This window comes from Bacillus rossius, chromosome 1 (genome assembly GCF_032445375.1).
Source record: "Bacillus rossius redtenbacheri isolate Brsri chromosome 1, Brsri_v3, whole genome shotgun sequence".
Lineage (NCBI taxonomy): Eukaryota > Metazoa > Arthropoda > Insecta > Phasmatodea > Bacillidae > Bacillus > Bacillus rossius.
The window spans coordinates 211,369,427-211,391,449 of NC_086330.1; the positions used below are offsets into that span (position 1 = coordinate 211,369,427).

General features: G+C 35.0%; 1 protein-coding gene across 7 annotated transcripts in view; it reads right to left on the bottom strand.

Moving 5' to 3' along the window:
- Window positions 1-22,023, bottom strand: part of LOC134527267 (peroxisome biogenesis factor 2) — a 386,335-nt gene that overhangs the window by 221,614 nt on the left and 142,698 nt on the right. The gene's annotated exons all lie outside the window — the stretch shown is intronic.

Genomic DNA, 22,023 nt, shown 5'->3' on the forward strand with positions numbered 1-22,023 from the left:
GCAAGCTCAGAAGTCTCGCCATAAGTAACACGAGTCTCATCAGATGTAACTGGAGCCTGTACTGAATGCTGTAGAGGTCTGTTGCTCACTTCTGAGGATAAAAATTCATCATCACAAAATATTTCAGAGTTAAGGGGCCAAATTCCAGAAACACGGAAACCTGACGAAATATTTACAGGTGTAAAAGCCAAAGGAAAAGCTTTACCCACAAGCTCTGCTACATCATAAAAAGAAACAGGTTTTCTGGATTCATGAGCATCCATTCGGTGCAAGCACGGTTGTAGTACTTCTTGAATGGACCGAATACTGATCTGTCCAGTGGCTGTAGCTTATAGCTATTGTGGGGTGGAAAAGTAAGCATTACAATGCCATTTTCCTTTGCGAGTTGTACAGCCTGAAGGGAAATGTGGCTCTCCTGGTTGTCAAGAATCAAAAGAACTTCATTTCTTTTGGAAGGTTTCACAAAAATATGAAATGATTCAAGAACTGTACGAATATTTCACTGTTTGACCATCCGCTTGGATTGGCTGCTCCAATCGTTCCAGGTGGTGAGTTCTTTAACATGTGCCCTTTAAAATGCACATGTGGGAACACTAGAAGTGGTGGAAGGGCTGATGAACCACTTGCATTGATACAAGCAATCATTGTTACGTTAGCTCCCCGCTCAGCAGATGTAGCACTGCCGACTTGCTTTGACCCTTTTTCTGCTAGGACACGGACAGGCACGTGGACAGTAGGACAATTGGTTTCATCTACATTCCAAATTGTGTTTGGAGAAAACTTCAACTTTTCCCGCACCTCCATCAATTCACCGAAAAATAAATTTACGTTGTTCCGATTAAAACTGGTCATACGAGACAAACTAGTTGGTTGTGGTTTACGTAGAGAAAGCCTGTCCTTGTATTTCTTGACAAATGTAGCATACCACTGTTTCCCTGCCATTTTCGTTATGTCCCAAGAAGGTGGATGCTGTTTTACATTTGCTACAGCATATTCATAAGCAAGTTTTCTTACTTCTATTGTAAACAATCCATAATGCCATTTTGATGTTGTAACAAGATAATTCAAAAGAATGTGTTCTTCTTTTTCAGTAAATACCTGTTTAACAGCATTTGAAGCACTGTATACAAATTCCAATTTTCCAGATTCTTTATGGCTCTTCAGGTGTCGAGAAAGGGAAGATTTGGTAATACCAAACTTTTCCGCTGCCTTTCTAATGCTCATTTCCAATGAAAGAACAGCTTTTTTTGCTGCTGCTTCTATGTCTCCTGGTTGGATTTTTTTCCTAGTGTTTCCTGTTTTGCTTCTTCCCATCATTTACTGTAACAAAAATACTTCACATTGCACTTAAATATTTTTCAGACTTGTACCATGGGACATACCATGTACTTTGGGACATGTCCCAAGGTACAATATAAAGGATGTCCCAAGGTACAAGAAATACACAATTTGTTTTAAAGTTCAATACAGTTTGCTTAATATACAAAATTCAGATGTGTAAATATTGTATTAATTGTATAAGACTGCACAGAATGTATTTGAATATATTTTATAAATGTGAATAAGTTTCCTTTCACATTAACACACCGCTAAACTTCATCAAATAATTTACTTTCACTATCTAAAAACATAAAATGAAGCACTGGAAGTAAACACCGCCTCCATATGCAATGAAACATTTGTTAATGCAAAGATATTGTAATTCTTTCACTGTCACCAAATGAATACTTACTAACCATTAGGAGCAGCACAATCGCTTGTGTCCCAAGGTAAAAGTGTCCCAAGGTACAAGGATCTCCCCTACGTAATGTCTGCTATGGTAGTTAAGGAGTGCATCTTATTTTGTGAACTGAATTTTGCTATTTGTTTTGTAATTTTGTGTTAGGTTTCAAAACTTAGAGGTTAGGTACTTCATTTTAAATTGTTTCATTGTTAACAATACCATAGGCCATTAATATATATTTGCAATATATTTCAAAATAATATTTTTATGTATTATTCAATCAGTAATGTTTTCAATGTTTTTAAACTGTTATATGAAACATGAAATTATTATATTCCAGCAATTCAGATTCGCTAGAAGATAAAAAAGTGTCCACTTTATCATTATTTTCATTATTTTATAGTTAATTGTAAGCGTTATTATAAAGATATTAGAATTTTTAAGAAATAATCATGATTTTTTCTTAAGCTTGAGATACCTACTTCAAATTTAATATATTTCATGAACAATATTGAAGAACAAGTGAATTATGTATATATATATAAAATCTTACAATTTTCATGAAATGAGTTTAATTTCCAGACTTAGTAGAAAAAAAAAAGACTTTTGCTAAAATTTCCTTAAGCTGAAATAATGATTTTCTTTAAATCAAACGAAAAACATTCAGAAACAGTTCTAGTAGTTTTGTATCTTGTCAGGTTTTCAGGTTTAAAAATATGCTGGGCAGGCTGACTTTACAAAAAAAGAAATGAGTATCTATATTTAAAGATGAGTCATTCCGTGTGAAATCATCGAATTTTAAAATTAATAGTTGCTCGACAATTTTAAAAAAATTCCAAATTTTTACCCAAGAAAGTCTTAAGAGTAAATAGCTCAAAACTATTTTTATTTAATTTTTATCTGCCACCATTTTTAATTAGGCCTCGATTATCTTCGCTACTGCGTGCAAAAATAAGGCCAAGAAGAGGTTTTGTTAAAAGTTTATTGTTAGCCTTGACTAAAAGAAAGAAGTTTCTTGTCTTTACTGATTAAAAGAAAACATTATAGGCTTGCATAAAATATATAAAAATATATTAAATATATTTGAAAAAAAAGAAAAATGACCTTGAAATATGCCAAAATATTTAACATTTTCAGCAATTTTCATGACCTTTCAAGGTGACTTGGGGTTGGAACCAAAAGACCAAATTTTCTGTGTAATAACTATGGCTAGAGTACTTTCCAGCTGTGTTGATTTAAAGTAATGGTTTTAAGCCCTTCCTGCTTTTTTTAGCATCAAAATTTCAAAATTTTCAAATTTTGATAATTTCAAGGTCAAATATCTTAAAAGGGACCGGATAAAATGTTTCTGTCCATGCAAAAAGATACATCTATTAGTGATTATTAAAATGTGCAACTTTCATTTTGTGGTTCAACCTGGTTTAAAAGTTAGAGTTATTTGAAACATGTGTTAAATTGCCATACACGTAAGTACTTATAATTCAACAGTTGTTTATGTTTTCATATTATTTTTAAAAATGTCTTTGTCATTAAAATTAAATTACTTTTATACATTTGTATGGTTACATGGTACCGCATAGACATATAAACTTTTATTAATTGTATTATTATTTATGTATTCCTTTATTATTACTAATGCTCCAATGTTGTTTAATACTTTTATATAAGATATCTGACCATCGAACTACGGAACTGTCATGCTACAGCCTAGCATCTATAAACATTGGACTGAATATAATACTATCAAACCTAACCTGATTTAATATTTATGTAATTGTTGTAACTTCACTTCTGTTATTTCTTGTATTTTTCTCACCACAGATATTTTATGTCTAATAGTTTTACACTTTGTTTTTCGGCGATTGTTAATCACCTGCATTATTTTACCTGTTCTTGGCTGCAGTAATTACAGCCGCAGGCTATCTTTGATAACAGCGTACCGTCGTGGGCGGAAGTGCGACCGTGTAATATGGTATGTTTAAGGAAGTAAGAAAAGGCGTCTCTTCGTCAGGGACTATCCCGACGCCGGCCTTAGACAAATTATTAAATTTTACATAATATTGTAAAGTACTGTAAATTCAGTGTATGTAAAATAATTTGTATTGTTGTAACTACGAATGTGAGCGTTTTCAACGAGATCCAGCTACAACGAGATAAGTTATCTGCAACTTATATTGAGGCCTATGCTGTAAGCTAAAGTTAGCCATTTTTAGCTTTGTAGCGTCCCTAGCACGAACTTTTATGGAAATTCATGTGTGAACATTGTAATTATTTCAAAGTCATTTACATATACGTTTGACACTTTAAACATCTGGTTGAACATTCTTGTAAATTTAAATTATTATTTCGACGTTGATTACATTGTAATTCTACTCAGAGGTCCGAGTGCAGAACTTCTGCAAACACTGAGCCATAGCCGAGGTACAAACATTATTTATTGGAGAAACACTGAGATATTATTTATTTCACATACATTTTTACCGCAACTGAGCGACGGTAATTTGAGTAATTTGAAATATTTGACAACTAAACTGTTTCTCGTACACAAACTTTTGGTAAACAATATTTTTAATTTAATGAACTCTTGTTTTGATTATAAATCTGTGCCAACATATATCCAGAATTTTTAAGCAGTTAAACATAACCAGGAAAGCCAGAATAAACCCTATTAATTCATAATTTTGTCACTACCAACCTCTGCAACATATCCCGACTCCTAATAAAATATTTAACCACAGTGTCTTGCAATTGAAAGTGTTATTGTCTTGAGTCTTTGTTTGTTTAGATTCAGGATTATTCATTATATTTGTTCTTGTTGTGTTTTTTTGTTATTAAACAGTGTTGTGTTCCTTTTGCAAGCCACATCCACTCTTGACTATTACATTTAACTGTCATTTTTTAATTTATCTATTTATGTACCTACTCAGCTACATGCAACCCATAGAAAAGTCATAGATTTGGAATAGCAACGGTGCCCAATTACCTATCATAATACCTAATCAGCTATACTCACATACTACTACTATACAGAAAGTGTCGACACAATGTGAGACTGTACATAGTGGTAGCTCTACCTACATAATAATACTATAGACATACTACAGACATTATATGTACAAAAAGGTTTACATAGTAAAGAAACTCACAATAACATTCTTTACACAGTTTGATATTCACTTGTACACTTTAGATACCCACGTCTGTGTAAGGACACATGGATGTGCATGTTCTAACAAGCAAGGCTAGTTTAATCATCCATAGAGAATGAAGATGTGTTTCTGTTTTTTTCTATCCTAAGCAGCTACGTATGTTTTTTCGTTTGTTATTTGCAGTTGTGTGAAGTTCTGCAGTGAAGTAGCTTTCTTGAAATGTCAACTAGGTTTTCTTACTGGTTTCTAAATACATACTTTTAAAATGAATAAATAGCAACAATATTACAAGAAACATGAAGTGCTCTGTGGGAACGGTTACAAATGAATGCTGTGAAAATCAGTCCTATGGAAAGTCAGAAATAAAGACTGCATCACAATTAAATGAATCTCGTTACCTTCTCAGAAAGAGTTAAAATAGATTGTTTAGCTAGTGTGTGTACTTATCACCAAAATAAATATTTGGAGAAATACCATCATTTGTTTGGAAATTCATGTTGTGATCCATTTTCATGTCATAAAAAAGTTATTAAAAAACAGTTGAGGGAAATAACCCTAGCATTGTCTGAAAGATGGCTCACACTGATTCCTGGTAAATCTGTTTGTTGCTCTTGCAATAAAAAACTCTCAACACCTTCAAGTAGTGATTATGAGAACTTTTATGTTGGAAAAAGTGTTGATAAAGAACCATTTCTTTCACCTGAAATTATTGTGGAATCTATCAATGACGCAGGCTCTGTTTTAGGAGTTTCGCCTACTAAAATAATGAAACTTAGTGCTGAAAAGAAACACCTAGAAGTAAAGCGAACTGTAAGCAAATTTTTTGGTGCGATTCAGAAAAAATTAAGTGACACTTTTAACATCAGCTGTGAATTTCAAGATAAGGAAGAAGAATAAAAACTGAAGATTGTTGATACTGCCACAAAAGACTTACAACATCTTGTTGAAGATCTAAAGTGAAGAATAAGGACCAGCACATCCAACAATGAGAAGATACAAGTTATAAGTGTAGTACCAAAGAGCTGGTCAATAAAAAAACTACACAAGAGTTAGGTGTGAGTGAATACCTAGTTAGAAAAACCCACAAAATAGTTCAGGAACATTGTGTCATTCCACAGCTTACATTTAAGAAATCAGGGAAAAAATTGTCCAAAGAAACTAGAGAGTTGACTGTTGAATTTTATGAAAGTGATGAAGTAAGCAGAATGTGTCCTGGAATGAAGGACACTAAATCAGTTCGTCTTGAAAATGGAAAGAAAGAACTAAAGCAAAAACGTTTAATCCTATGCAATTTAAAAGAAAGTTTAAAGAAGAACATCCATTAGTAAAGATGGGATTTTCAACATTCTGTTCTCTACACCCCAAGTAGTGCATCCTGGCTGGAGCGAGTGGCACTCATTCTGTTTGTGTGTGTTCAATTTACCAAAATTTCAAACTAATGACAATAGCAGCTAAAATAGATGACTGGAAGATCCTTTTTGAATAAATTGTATGTGATCTGAACAGTGAAGACTATATGTTTGGGGAATCGAATAGTACTAGAAACCATCATTGTTATGTACCAAAGGATAGGTCAACAATACAAGTCAGCACCATTTCAGCATCATTCGTCAGAAACCATCAAGAATATATTATTGATGGAACTCCTGTAGTTTTTCATGTCAGTGACATATCAGTAAAGGACAAAATTGTGTGTTTTTATGACAAAAGATGGTACATTGGTAAAGTTTGTGAGGTTTCAAAGGAAAAAAAATGATATCAAGGTGGTATTCTACAAACCAGGTGGTCCATCAACAAGCTTCAGTTTAACAAGCGATGAAGTCTCATGGGTGGAGATGAAAAGTGTTTTGGATGTCCTCCGACCTACAGAGTTCACAACTATGACAGGAAGAACCTTTTAATACTACAGAAGAGAAAAATACTGATCTCTCACTGAAACTAGAAGTCCATTTTCACAAATAAAACTTCGGCATCACAACTGTACCAAGTGAATTTCAAACTGTGTAAAGAATGTTATTGTGAGATTTTTAACTAAGCCATTTTGTACATATTATGTTAAAAGTTAAATTTAATATTAATGACAGACATTTTTTAAAATAAAATGAAACATGAACTGTTGAATTATATGTACTTACGTGTAGCAATTTAACACATGTTTCTGTTGTTTTTGTTATCAAGCAGCAGTTGGCAAAACTGCACCGGAAGTGGAAACAGTGGTGTGCTGTTATGTTTACATGATGTAAAAGCCTTGTGTAGTAAAAAGATGCAATGTTATATCAAGTCTATCCTTATGAAAATATAACAGGTTATGGGCCCAGGACATGCGCAAAAATGGGCATAAATCGGGAATAATGTTTTGTGAATACAAGTGAAGAAACTCACGAGGGCATGTGACGCACCAGATCGTTAATCGTGAACATGCGGGAGTGCGGTTATGTACAACATGAGAGCGAAAAACTAATAACAAATAGAGTTATTATTTACACCAGTGTTCTGTAGTTTTTCTCTTTTTGGCATATATCTAGCATACGCTTGTTGCGTCATGATGCATCGAAATAGTTTGCAAACTCGAAGCGGAAATATGCTGATTGTAAACAAACTAAACGGCATAGACGACTATAACAACTGGAAATTTGGCATGAAAATGTTGTTAATGCGTGAAAAGTTATGGACATATGCAACTGGGGAAGCATATGAGGCAACACAAAAACCTGACCAGGATAAAGAAATAGAGGCCCTTTCTTTGATCTGCTTACATGTGGAACCCCACCTGTACCCATATGTAAGAAATGCTGAAAAACCCAAAGATGCATGGAATGAGCTAGCAAAAGTTTTTGAAGACAAAGGTTTGGAGCGACGCATTGGCTTAATAGATCATCTATTGGCCAGAGATTATAAAACCACTGTGGCATGCAAGATTATATCACTGCAATCTTAGGTACAGCTCAGAAGTTACAAGACACAGGAAAGGGTCTGGACGATGAATTGGTCGCTGTAGTGATGCTTCAGGGACTCCCTGAGGAATTCAGACCATTAAGAATGGCTTTAGAAAATTCAGGGATTGAGGTTACTTCAGAGTTGGTTCACATGAAACTGCTTCAAGAGGACCTCAGAAGAAGCAGTGGCCACGGAGGTAATGCAGAAGCAGTCCTTGTATCCAAGAAAAAAGAAAAATTTACCGCAAAGGGTGCCAGAAGTAAAATTCACTGTTATGGGTGCAACAGATTTTGCCACATAAAAATGAACTGTCCAAATCAGGCCAACTATGAGAAGGATGACAACAGCACTGCACCACCATTCAGGTCAGAAGTACCTCTTCTGTTTACAGCGCTGGGGGTAAGTACAGTGGAGAATGCATGGTACATAGATTCTGGAGCAACAGGTCACATGACTAATAAGAAGACATGGTTAAGCAATTTTAAACAAAAGGATAATCTGGAAATATCTGTAGCAAACAACGAATGGTTTCATGTTCTCGGCACCGGTGATATTACAATTAGTATAAATAACACAAAAAGAATAGGCCTAATCCAAGATGCAATGCTTGTACCGCAGTTATCCACAAATCTGTTATCTGTATCAAAGATGGTAGAGAAGGACCTGATTGTAGTTTTTTCGCAAAAGGGGTGTGAAATATACCACAATAACCATTGTAAGATCCAAGGGAATGTCGAATTAAGTGCTACAAATGTGGGAGGGCTATACAGACTAGATGAGTGTATCCCTATGGCCCAAATACATGAATCTGAATGCCAAAATGCAATGGTAATTGTATCCGATACACATGAAATATGGCATCGTAGACTGGGTCACCTCAATCGAAAAGGTATGCATGAACTAAAAGATGGTTTGGCAACTGGTATCAAGATCTCTGGGGGAGGAGTTGAGCCATGTATACCTTGTATTGAAGGTAAACAGTGCAGAAAACCGTTCCGAAGTAACCTAGCTAGAAAAAGCTCTCAGAAACTTGAGTTAATTCATAGTGACCTGTGTGGCCCCATGATTGAGGAGTCCTACAATGGAGCAAAATACATGCTGATATTTGTTAATGATTTCTCTCGGAAAATATTTGTATATTTCCTAAAAAACAAATCCCAAGTGAAGGATATATTTGTGGAGTTTAAGCTGCAAGTTGAGAAGGAAACTGGGCTCCAAATCAAGATACTAAGAACCGACAAAGACGAGAATATACAAACAACAATTTGACTAATTTTCTGAAAGAAAATGGAATCAGACATCAGACCACAGTTCCATATTCGCCACAGCAGAATGGGGTGGCAGAACGTGCCAACAGATCAATTTGTGAAAAGGCTCCTAGCATGATGCAGGATGCCAACTGCCCCAAGGAACTTTGGGCTGAAGCTTGCAACACAGCAGTATATCTGAAAAACCGATCACCTCATTCTTCAGTGATTAGCTCCATACTAGAAGAGTTTTGGACGGAAAGAAAGTGGACCTTAGTCACCTGCGTGTGTTTGGATGCAGAGCATATATGCACGTGCCCAAGGAGAAGCAAACAAAGTGGGATGCCAAAAGCAGAGAACTGGTTTTTATTGGCTACTGTGAATATTCAAAAGGATACCGCCTTCTTGACCCTGAGAAGCCATCACGGGTGATAAAAGCGAGAGATGTTGAATTACTAGAGCATTCAAGTTACTATGGAAGGAAAGACAAGACCATGGACCATCAGGATGAAACCAGCACATCTGAATTCATCCCACTGCAAACAATTAAAAACTGTGTCCCTATCGTGAAAATTGATTAAGTTTATGAGCATAAGCTTGAAACAGGGGACTCATCTGATGCAGATAGTGACTTCCTAGGCTGGGATAACCCTGCAGAAACAGAAAATGTGCAAGAAAATTCATCAAACCTAGAGAATGAATTCCCAAAAGAAATGGAACCAAGACATACTGTCCGATACAGGAAAAAGAAACCTTTTCCAGATCACCTCATGTATCAGGCAATATAGAGCAAGAAAGAGAATATACCTGAACCCAGGAATGTAGAAGAAGCCTTGAATGGGGAATTCAGGAAAGAATGGCTAGCTGCTATGAATAATAAACTCAAGTCGTTACTGGATAACAACGCATGGGAATTAGTGAACAAATCTGACAACCATAAGGTCATCGGATGTAAGTGGGTATTTAAAAGTGAAGAGGGAACCTGACGGAACTACAAACAGATTCAAGGCACACCTGGTAGCAAAAGGATACAATCAACAACATGGAATTGACTATGATGAGACATTTGCACCAGTAGTCAGATATGTTACGATCAGGATGTTGCTTGGAGTAGCGGCACAAATTGACCTTGATATTGACCACCTTGATGTATCTACGGCTTTTCTGAATGGTGAGCTAGAGGAAAAAGTATACATGTCCCAACCAGAATATTTTGTGTCACAAGGAAATGAAAACAAAGTTTGTCTTTTAAGGAAAGCCGTGTATGGGTTGAAACAAGCAGCTTGGGCGTGGAACAAGAAAATTCATGAAGTACTCCTTGGTTTAGGCTTGAAACAAAGCTTGCATGAACCATGTATGTATTACAGGACATCAAACAAGAACTATTTAATTGTTGCTTTGTATGTCGATGACTTCCTTATCTTGTCTTCAAAGAAATCTGAAAAGGATAACATAAAATCAGAACTGATGACCACTTTCAAGATGAAAGATCTGGGTGATGTGAAGCACTGCCTTGGGATGAATGTCAGCAGGGACAGAAGCACGGGGACTATTCAAATAAGTCAAGAAGACTACATTAGGGAACTTTTGAAAAAGTTTGGAATGGAGGAGTGCAAGCCAGCAGGAACTCCAATGGAGAAGGACCTGACACTCCTAACAGGTGGTGTTAACTTGAAAAACCCTAGCATACCTTTTCAGAACTTAATAGGGTGTCTGATGTATCTAGCAGTCTGCACAAGGCCAGACATTTCCCACTCAATCAGTGTATTAAGCCAATTTAATAACTGCTACTCAGAGGAACACTGGAAGTGTGTAAAGCGGGTGCTCAGGTATCTGAAGGGAACCATCAACTACTGTTTGAAGTATTCCAACACCACTGAACATCTAACAGGATTTGTTGATGCAGACTGGGCTGGTGATGCGAATGACAGAAGATCCTACACCGGTTATGCATTCAAGCTTGGAAATGCAGCAATATCATGGGAAAGAAGAAAGCAGAGAACTGTGGCACTCTACAGCACCGAAACAGAATATATGGGGCTGTCTGATGCAACAAAGGAAGCCATATATCTACAAAGCCTAATGGGAGAACTCTTTGGTGAAGTACATTGTGTGAAACTATTTAATGACAATCAGTCAGCTCATAAGCTTTATATAAATCCAGTGTACCACAATCGAACTAAACACATTGACGTGAGACACCATTTCATCAGGGAAGCTGTTGAAAACAAGAAGGTTGAAGTAATAGATCTGCCAAGCAACAACATGACTGCGGATGTGCTAACAAAGGCGCTGCATAAACCTCATCACAAAAACTGTGTGCGTGGACTGGGACTTGTCATCAAGTATTTTTTTTTTGTCTGCTGCTTGATTATGGGGAAGTGTTGTTTTTGTTATCAAGCAGCAGTTGGCAAAACTGCACCGGAAGTGGAAACAGTGGTGTGCTGTTATGTTTACATGATGTAAAAGCGTTGTGTAGTAAAAAGATGCAATGTTATATCCAGTCTATCCTTATGAAAATCTAACAGTTTCAAATAACTCTAACTTTTAAACCAGTTTGAACCACAAATTGAAACTTGCACATTTTGATAATCACTAATAGATGTATTTTTTTGCATAAACATAAAAATTTTATCCGGTCCCCCTTTTAAGGTATTTGACCTTAAAATTAGCAAAATTTGAAAATTTTGAAATTTTGATGCTAAAAAAAGGCAGAAAGGGCTTAAAACCTTTGCTTTAACTCAGCACAGCTGGAAAGTACTCTAGCTGTAGTTATTACACAAAAAATTTGGTATTTTGGTTCCAACCCCAAGTCACCTTAAAAAGTCATGAAAAATTCTGAAAATATTCAATATTTTGGCATATTTCAAGGTCATTTTTCTTATGTTTTCTAAATGTATTTAATATATTTAATCAGTAAAGACAAGAAACTTCCATCTTTTAGTCAAGGCCAACAATAAACTTTTAACAAAACCTCTACGAGGCCTTATTTTTGCAGAGCTGCCAACCATTACGGATTTTCCGTAATTATTACGGATTTTAACCCCGAATTACGGAATTACGGAACATCGCTGGTTTATTACGGAAACGAGGCTTTGTGCTGCATGGTAACGGAGAAAATTCCGTTTCTGCTGTGCTTGTTTGTGAACGCAGTTTGAATACATCGCTTGGTTGCACAAATAACGGAACTAGTAAGTGTGCGCATGTACGATGTACTGTCGAAATAAGTAAATTAATTCTCGTGTTTTCAAATAATAATGGGATGGTATTACGTCCGTTGTACGATACAACTAGTACATATTCTCGGACTTATCGTTTGAAGGCTACTTAAATCACGATAATTTTTGTACGGTACTTTGGCTAACCTGTGTTGTGTTAATTTATTTCTTGAAAGCCATTTTTTTCATCATAGTGTTTTTGTCGTGTCTACAGACGTGAATTTTTTTTATGTTTTTCGATAGTGTTGTGTTCTTCAATGCCGGTTTTAGAAATGAAGCGTGTGACAGAATAATGTGTATCTGGGAAAAAAAACGCGCAAGTCTTCAGAACTTTCGACTTAAATATTCAAAAGAATGGCCATGCTTGTCGTTTTCAAATGTTTGGAACGCCACGGTTTTGTAATGTATGCACGTGTGACTTTTCGATTGCACATGGTGGAAGGGATGACTGTAGACGGCATATTGAATCAAAGAAACATGCAGAACATTTTAAAGCCGTGACGAGCAATAAATCTATATCTTCGTTTTTTCGCTACATCTGAAGAAACGAAAGTAACGAACGCAGTTATTGTTTACAAGTCCTTGTGTTTGCCTTGTTGTTTGTTTACATGACATTTCTTATCCAACCAGGATTTAAAAAAAGCAAATAAAAAGACAGTTGCTTTAAAGTTTAACTTTGAATACTTTGAATTGAAGATTCAAAATATCCAGTAAAATTATTAATATTTCTTACATATTCAGATGATTGTATTGTTCAAATAGATTTTTTTATTCATTAATTTGCATTGTATTCATACTTTTCTTTTTCTTTTGCATATTATTGTCCTTGTTTTATCTTGATAGTGTGTTATAATGCCCCAGGGAAAATTTATCGTGCATGATTTACGCATACTTTTTTTCATATACCTAATTGCCATTACTGATGGGTGTGATTTGAGGTTGGCAGCTCTGTTTTTGCACGCAGTAGCGAAGATAATCGAGTCCTGATTCAAAATGGTGGCAGATAAAAATTAAATAAAAATAGTTTTAAGCTATTTACTGATAAGACTTTATTGAGTAAAAATATTAAAATTTTCTAAAATGGTCAAGCAACCACGCCTTGGTGATTTCACACGGAATGACTCAGATCTACACATAAAAGCCAAAGCTCATATGATTAAAATATATTTTTTTTTAATTTATCAAACTTCGTGTTAAAATCTTTCCTCCATAAAAGTTTTAAACAGTTTTTTTTTTTTTACAATTAAGCCAAGAAAACTGCTAGCATAGCCTCATATTGCACCTTCAAATACAAATTTTTCCGGACCCCCCCGCTTTATTGGAGGGGATGGGTGAATAGTAAATTGTGCCCCCCCCCCCCCCCCAAACAGAAATCCTAGCTACGCTACTGTATTAAAGTACAACACAAATTTACATCACTATATTTACATTACAGGTAATATTTACAATAATTTCACACTAAACGTTAATCCGGAAATACCATTTATCACATGTGGTTACCCTAACCTAACATCTAATAAAAATAGTTATTAGGAAGGCACCACTTGTTCAAATGCAATATGCTTTTATAGAATGATTAGAAACATGTTAGCAAGTAATTAAATTCATTTTAACCCTTTGCACGGAAAACTGGTCTGTGGGACCGGTATAGTTTCGAATTTGGGCCTAAGAGTGCGCAGGGTGTCACCCTCCTTGCCCCTCATCTGAAGGAGTCTAAGAACACCCTTGGACAGCAGGTAGTCTCTATCAGTGTCCGGATCTTTGAAACATGTGGTCGGCCATTCTCACCTTTCCGACACCTACTGGGTCTCCTGGACCGGTGTTCCCTATAAGGTTCGTTTCTCACTGGTCTAACAGACTGTTATTCCTTTATGTGTGCATTATTTACCCTATCTCAGAGACCCATGTTCCATTTATTGTGGAGTGGTCTATGCGACCGGTGTTCCTCTTTACGTACATTTTGGAAAGACTTTGTTTTTAGTGTTTGTTTTATTCATATTCAGTTTTTCTATCATATTCATAGAATATGTATTATTTGTTTCAGGTTGGCAGACATGAGTAGAGCACCCAACAACATTTCTGCATGGACTAAAAAAATTTTAGAACTTGCTTCAGCTGCACATTCAGATGAGGAGTCGAATGTCGACCTTGACTCAGAAGACTCTTACGTTCCTTCGGAAGATGATGTTGAAATGTCATAGTACAGCTCTGACCAAGAGGCCATGAGGATATAGTCAGTGGCATTCCATCAAGGGATTATTTTAGGTGAAGGAATAATTTTATTTGGAATAAAGACCCAGTCAAACCCATAAACAGCCGCTCCAGGGTCATTCCATGTCAAATCAACACACCCATTTTACATGACCACTTTGGAATCTCCTCAAATTTTGTATAGTGGTAGTAGGTACTAAAAATAAGAAAAAAATTTAATTTTAATTTTTTATCTCAAACGGTTTCCAAAATACAGCTATGTAAAGTTTTCAAAAAAGCGCCCAAAAACGCTGGACGAGCGTTTTTCAAATTTCTCTAGAACCTGTTCTAATTAAGCTAGAAAGGTGGGAGTGGTGTCATTTTACTCCATTTTTTATGGGCTTTCTTTTGACATATAACACACCATAGGTTGTAATAAAGTTTTTTTTTCTAAACTCAAAATCAAAATTTTGATTTTGAATATATCAAAAAGTGCGTCCCAAAAAATTTTGAAAAAATTCCTACAAGTAGGCTATATTAATGGTAAGCATAAGTTAAAATTTCAAAATGGGCAGATTATGGCTTCATGGTTAAATATTATCTGCAAAAAGGTGAGATTTTGGGAATTTTAATTTGGTAAAGATATTTTACTATGTTCTATTTTACCAACATCAGTAATGCTAATAATTTTACTATCTATAATAAATCTACACAAACATAGGTGTTGGTAGTTATGGCTATGGTTATGGTTATAATAAAACGTTTCAGAAGTTTTCTTTCACTTCGCACAGTTTGCAGAGTCTCTTCTTGAAAAATAACTACATGAAAACTGTAAACTGGAAACTAGAATTAGTTTAAAAATTAATAAACTTTGTTTACGCGGCAATGTAGCGATAATCGAGGGTCGCCATGATGGTATCGTCCAGTATGGTCGTATTTATCCCGACAACATCATCGTGTACCTTCGGGAAAGTTCGTATTGATATTAATTTATTATTGAGGTGACTGTTTATTAGTTAATGTCTTTATACAAGTGGATTTTAAAATATGTAGGTATCATTCAAGTAATTTTTAAAAAACAGTAAAGAATAAGCTAGAAAGTTTTAAGACTAACATTCAGACTGTAATCAATCTGCTCCAGCAGGCAGGAAGGAGAGGGCCTGAGGGGGGAGGGGGCAAGCTTTGCTGACAAGTTGAGACCTGCACCTCACAAGAATAGCTCACATAGCAGTTCGTCTGAGTCTGGTGCTCTTGTCAGTAGAATCAGTAGTTATGCTAAGAACAGTGATGTGATAAAGTATTAGTGAGTGTAACTACTAGTAATATGTGACAGTAGTGAGTACTAATGATAATACAGTTATGTAATGTACATTATACATGTCAATATTTTTATTCAATTAATTATTATTTAAAGACAATTTTTTGTTGAAACTTGTAAATTGCAAAACGGTTTTAATCAATTTTAAATTTTAGACTTTAAAAAATGGAGAAAAAAGTTGTGTTTATTAGATTACAATGTTTTAATCCCTTAAAAAAAGAAAATCATACAGTCAGGGATAAAAAGACATTAAGAAATGTCACATCATGGATGTGCAGTTTATATCCTGAAATTCCAAAGGAAGCTAAAATTTGCAATAAATGTAGGAAAGAAATTACAGCTTTGAAGACAAACTTAAATGCCAATCAACCTGGCCCTTCAGCTAAGCCTTGCTTAGTGGCATTGAATGATGAAATGTCCAGTTCGGATTCAGACAGGGACCCTAACTTTCTATTTCGAAAATAATAGTAGATCAAATGAATATTTCTCTTTTGGAGCTAGAAGAGTCTCCTATTGACAAAAGGAAAATCCAATCCAAGCAGTATGCAACAACCAAAGCAAGAAAAATTCACTCTGCAATGAAACGAAAACTTTTTGTAGCAGCAGATCTATCATCGTCCAGTCAAGAGGACGATCTTGACCAATCAGTTTTACAAAACCTCAAAGATCAAGTTTCCGTTTCAAACAATCGTGTTAAGAAATTAATGATACTTACTTGCCTCCCAGAGGGTTGGGGGATAAGGAAGATTATGAGGGAATTTAATGCGCCAAACTATATGGTAAGACAAGCAAAAAAAATTTTAAAACAGAAAGGTATATTAGAGACTCCCAATCCCAAGCCTGGTAAGACGCTCTCAGAAGATGTTGTAAATACTATTTATTCATTCCTTTTATCTAAATGATGAAATCAGCAGAGCAATGCCCGGCATAAAAGATTGTGTATCAGTTGTTGAGGCAAATGGAAATAAAACCAAAATATCAAAACGTCTTATCTTGTGTAATCTGAAGGAAGCTTATACTCTGTTCAAAGAGAAATCCCCCCACATTAAAGTAGGATTCTCTAAATTTGCTGAACTAAGACCAAAACAATGTATTTTAGCAGGCAAAAGTGGCACGCATGCAGTGTGCGTATGTACTATCCACCAAAATGTGAAGTTGATTATAGAAAATGCCCGATTAGGAACTCTAACTAATGGTGAATTAAAGTCGTACAAGCAGTGTATGGTCAAAATGCAATGCAATCCACCAACAATAACATGTGTCATGGGTGAATGTGCCGATTGTCCTGGGGTTACACCTATACAAACAATTCTTGAAGATGCCTTTGAAGAAAATTTGATAGAAAATGTCACCTTTCGTCAATGGGTGTCTGTAGATCGTTGCACTCTTGAGACTTTAAACAAATCTTCAGAAGACTTTATCACTTTCTTTTTGGAAAAACTTTCACCTCTAATAAAACATGATTTTATTGCTAAAATGCAGTCTGCTTTCATCAATGATAAAAAAGAAAATTTAAATGAATCAGAGTTTGTGATAAACCTAGACTTTTCCAAAAACTACACAATTGTGGTACAAGACGAGGCTCAGAGCTACCACTGGGCTAATGAACATGTAACTCTTCACCCTTTTGTAATTTATTACAAAAGTGAAGACAAACTCAAACATGTCAGTTTTGTTGTGGTATCAGATTGCTTGGAGCACAATACCGTGTCTGTTTATACGTTTCAAAAGAAACTTATTGAATTCTTGACAAAACATTTCCAGGCATTACCAAAGAAGATTTTCTATTACTCTGACGGGTGTGCTGGGCAATATAAAAACAAAAAAAAACTTCATAAACTTGTGCTACCATAAAGAGGATTTTGATGTTGAAGCTGAATGGCATTTCTCAGCTACGGCTCATGGAAAGGGCCCTTGTGATGGGATTGGTGGCACGGTCAAGAGACTAGCCGCTAAAGCTAGTCTACAGCGGCCATATGACAGTCAAATCCTGACAGCCATTCAACTTTATGAATGGGCAAAACAAAATATCAATGGAATACATTTTACCTTTTCAACCCAAGAAGATCATATTGAATCTGAAAAGTTTCTCGAGGAGCGTTTCAACCAGGCTATTACTATTAAGGGTACTCAAAAATTCCACTGTTTTATACCTGAACCATTGAGTCTCTCAAAACTAAGAGTTGAAGTTTTTTCGGAAAGTAAAACTGAAGACACTGTAGCTGTTCAAAAATCACCAGATAAATTGCAAATAAGTGATGTAAATGGCTACATAACGGCAGTGTATGATGAAAAGTGGTGGGTTGCTTATGTTTTGGAGAAGAAGGAAGAAGATGATGAATTAAAAGTAACATTTTTACACCCTCCTGGACCGGCAGCTTCATTTTCATATCCAAGGAAGCCTGATGTGTTGTGGATATCAGTAACGGACGTCCTCTGCAAAGTTGATCCTACAACTCCTACTGGAAGGATTTATACACTTACAGCTGAAGAGACACTAAAAATAACTCAGGCAATGTCAAGTAACAAGTGAATTTGTACTCAGTAAGTAAATGGAATGCCTATTTGTTCATGTACAAACAATTAATACTACCATACACTACATAAACCGTACTGATTTTAGAAATCAACTCTCATTTCAAATATTTTTTACCTATTGAACCCATTGCATGCCCATTTTGAAATTTTGACACATGCTTCCCATAAGTACAAACTACTTTTAAGAATTTTTTCAAAATTTTTTGGGATGCACTTTTTGTTTTATTCAAAATCAAAATTTTGATTTTAAGTTTAGGAAAAAATTTTTTATGACAACCTATGGTGTGTTATATTTCATAAGAAAGCCCATTAAAAATGGAGTAAAATGACACCACTCCCACCTTTCTAGCTTAATTAGAACAGCTTCTAGAGCAATTTCAAAAACGCTCGTCCAGCGTTTTTGAGCGCTTTTTTGAAAACTTTACATAGCTGTATTTTGGAAACCGTTAGAGATAAAAAATTAAAATTTAATATTTTTCTTATTCTTAGTACATATTACCACTATACAAAATTTGAAGAAGTTCTAAAATGGTGAGGTAAAATTTTAATTCAAAGTGTGTTGATCTGACATGGAATGTCCCGCCAGCAAAAATATTATAAAAATTAAAACGTCCACATTCCAAGGCCACACAAAAAATTTACTTCATCCCAGCCCTGAAGATGTTTGGGGAATCCTTTTAACTCACTGACATTCTCGAGGACATTGTCACATGGACTAAAATGAAATTGAATTCCATGCGAGAGAATACCAAATTCAATGATACCTTTTATCACCTGACAGACATCTAGATTAAATAAAAGCATGTATTAGGATTGTTGATTTTGTGCTACATTTACAAATCGGCTAGAGAATCACTATCATCACTTTTTTCTATAGGGCTCATAGGCATGCCATGCTGTGATGTCAAAAAAACGCTGCAATATCCTTATCAGAGCATTATGATTTGACGACTCTAGAACTGACGAACTCACCAGGAAAGAAATAGATCAGGCAGCTGCGATTTCTGAAATTTTCAATAGGGTCATAAAAAACTGCCAGCAAATGTACGAAATTGGAGCCTTTACCTATGTCGACGAGACACTTGTCCCATTCCGGGAAGACGCAAATTTAAGATGTATTTGCCTAACAAACCTGCTAAATATGGCATAAAATTAGTTTGCCTGGCTGATGCTCAAAAATTTTACCTTTCAAACGCCTACATTTATTTTGGAAAAGATAATGACGTGATGACTCTCAGTGCTGAAGAAGCCGACATAAGCAGTGGTATGATTAGTCAAACCCATTGTACGGCATCAATAGGAACATTACTATGGATAATTTGTTTTCGAGCATGGAACTGGCACAATATTTGTGACAAGTCCTTGACAATTGTGGGAATGCTAAAGAGAAACCAGCCAGTACGGTAATACCTCCGGAATTTCAGCCGAACAAAAGCAGGCCTGTTGAGTCATCTTTACATGGATTCACCAAAGAATTCACACTTTTATCGCATTCGCCAAAAAATCCAAGGCTGTCATTCACCTTTCATCAATGCACCACAACAAATATGTCAAAAATAACAACAAGCCATACCTAGATAATTTCATTTATAATCACATGAAATCTGGAGTCAACAAATTGGATATAAGTACAGCATGTATGCTGCCAACCAAAAAACCAGGAGATGGCCTCTGGCAATTTTTTATCATTTCATGTCCATTAGCTACAGCAATGGCTACATCATCTACAAAAGAAATGACGTAAACAGAAACCTACGTCAATTTGACTTCATATCTAAATTATGGCTGTCACTGACAGCAAACCATTTTCATCGATGACTTACCATTCAGAACTTGAAATTGAGTCTACCAATAATAATAAAAAATTGCCTGACAACAATCCATCCTGGAGAGGTCGATCTTCATCGAATCAATAAAGGGCGGATCGTCTTGAAAAAAAAGTGCCATTACTGCCCATACCAGAGGTAGAGGAAAACTAATAACAAGAACGTGCAGTGCAACACTCCTAATTGCTTGGAGTGCTCAATGAAAATATACTTAAGGAGTGTGTGACATATAATATCCTAAATCCAGCATTCATTTGCTTCAAGTGTTTGTAGGACATTAATTTTTCGTCTATATCGTTTTTATATTTTATTATTTGTCCTTAGTTAGCTATGTGTTGTTTTTCTGATTCATTTTATTTTAAGCTTTTTGCATAGATGACATCTGTATGTGCTTTTAGTTTAGTTTAGGTCAAAGTGTGGTAACATAAAAATGTTCCTAACTTAATTAAATAACGTGAACTGTTTATATATGAATTACACAATACAGAATATTAAGTTGTAAATGTTTCTTTAAAAACAACCTGGCAATTGAAACCTATTTTAAAGCGTATAAATGGCTAACCAAATTATAATTGTCTGAGGGACTGGTGTGCCACTTAACTGATAAAAAAGAAGATGTTCCATGCAAAGGGTTAAAATTTGAAAACAAATAAAATAAAAATTCAAAATTTACATACCAAGTTTTTGAAATATTTTAAAAATTTCAAACATAAACAAAGTTAATAGGTACTGAAAATATTCATTTGAAACGGAAAACAAACTAGGATGGAAAATAAACTTGACCCTGACTGTAATTTATTGACGTTAAAACAACCGTGTCTTTTTGAAAAAAGTCTCGGTTACAATATATTCCCAAGGATCTCTGGATAACCAAAGAATCAAGTTGCAGCTAATTTCAAGGAAACATTATGGAGGGGTCATTCCATATGAAATCAACCAGAGGCCTTAACCTCTACACCTTAGATTTTCATGTTTTTTTTTGTATATTAGTAATATCAACTAAATACATTATAAATCTGTTTTTTTTTTTTTAATTTTTTTTCTAGTAGTTTTTTTTTTTTTGTATAAATTTTTGAAAATTGCAAAAATAGCCAATTTTAGCAATGTTTTGGATCACTCAAATACTTGTAGGTGTCCAACCAATGGTGCTAGAAGACTGTTTGACAGCTAATTTTAAAGGTCATTGAATGGGCTTCAATTGGATATGTAACATGACCAACTTCAGAAAAAAAATATTTTTAATTGTTTTCAAAAATTGTAATATTAAATTTCTAAAAAAAACACCATTTTCGATTTTTTTTTTTTTTTTAAGTATGTTATTCCTACATATATTGGTTAGATTTGTGCCAAATTTTAAGGTGGAGAATCGATGGGATCATGAGTAAATAAAATTTAGAAGAAATGTAGACTGTGCTAAGACTGCTAAATACTTAGGTAAGGCCAGTAACATTTTTTAAATGACTAACAATGGAAATTTGTGTTTAAATTCGTGGCTGCACTGATTTCCATGCTGCTGCAAAACAATGTTCTTTATCTACCTATGTGTTTTTTTATATAACTGGATATTTAATGAGGCTCTTTTGTTTAATCATGACTTGTGTAGCCTATATTTGTTTTTGACACCTTACTTTAGAGTAGGGGAGAGTGGGGCTAGTGTGGACATGGGGCTATTGTGGACAGTGGATATTTCTCTACTTTCTCTTTGGATAATTGGAAGGGAAATTTTTATATAGTTGCTAACCATATTGTTGTTGTAAATCTATGGAGAAAGTTTGTTTGGTTCCAAATGTGTTTTCAGTAATATTTGTTTTGTGTTTTGAGGCTTAAAAAGTAAAATCTGGATAACTAAAGTTACCTCTGTTTTCAGTATCAACTTT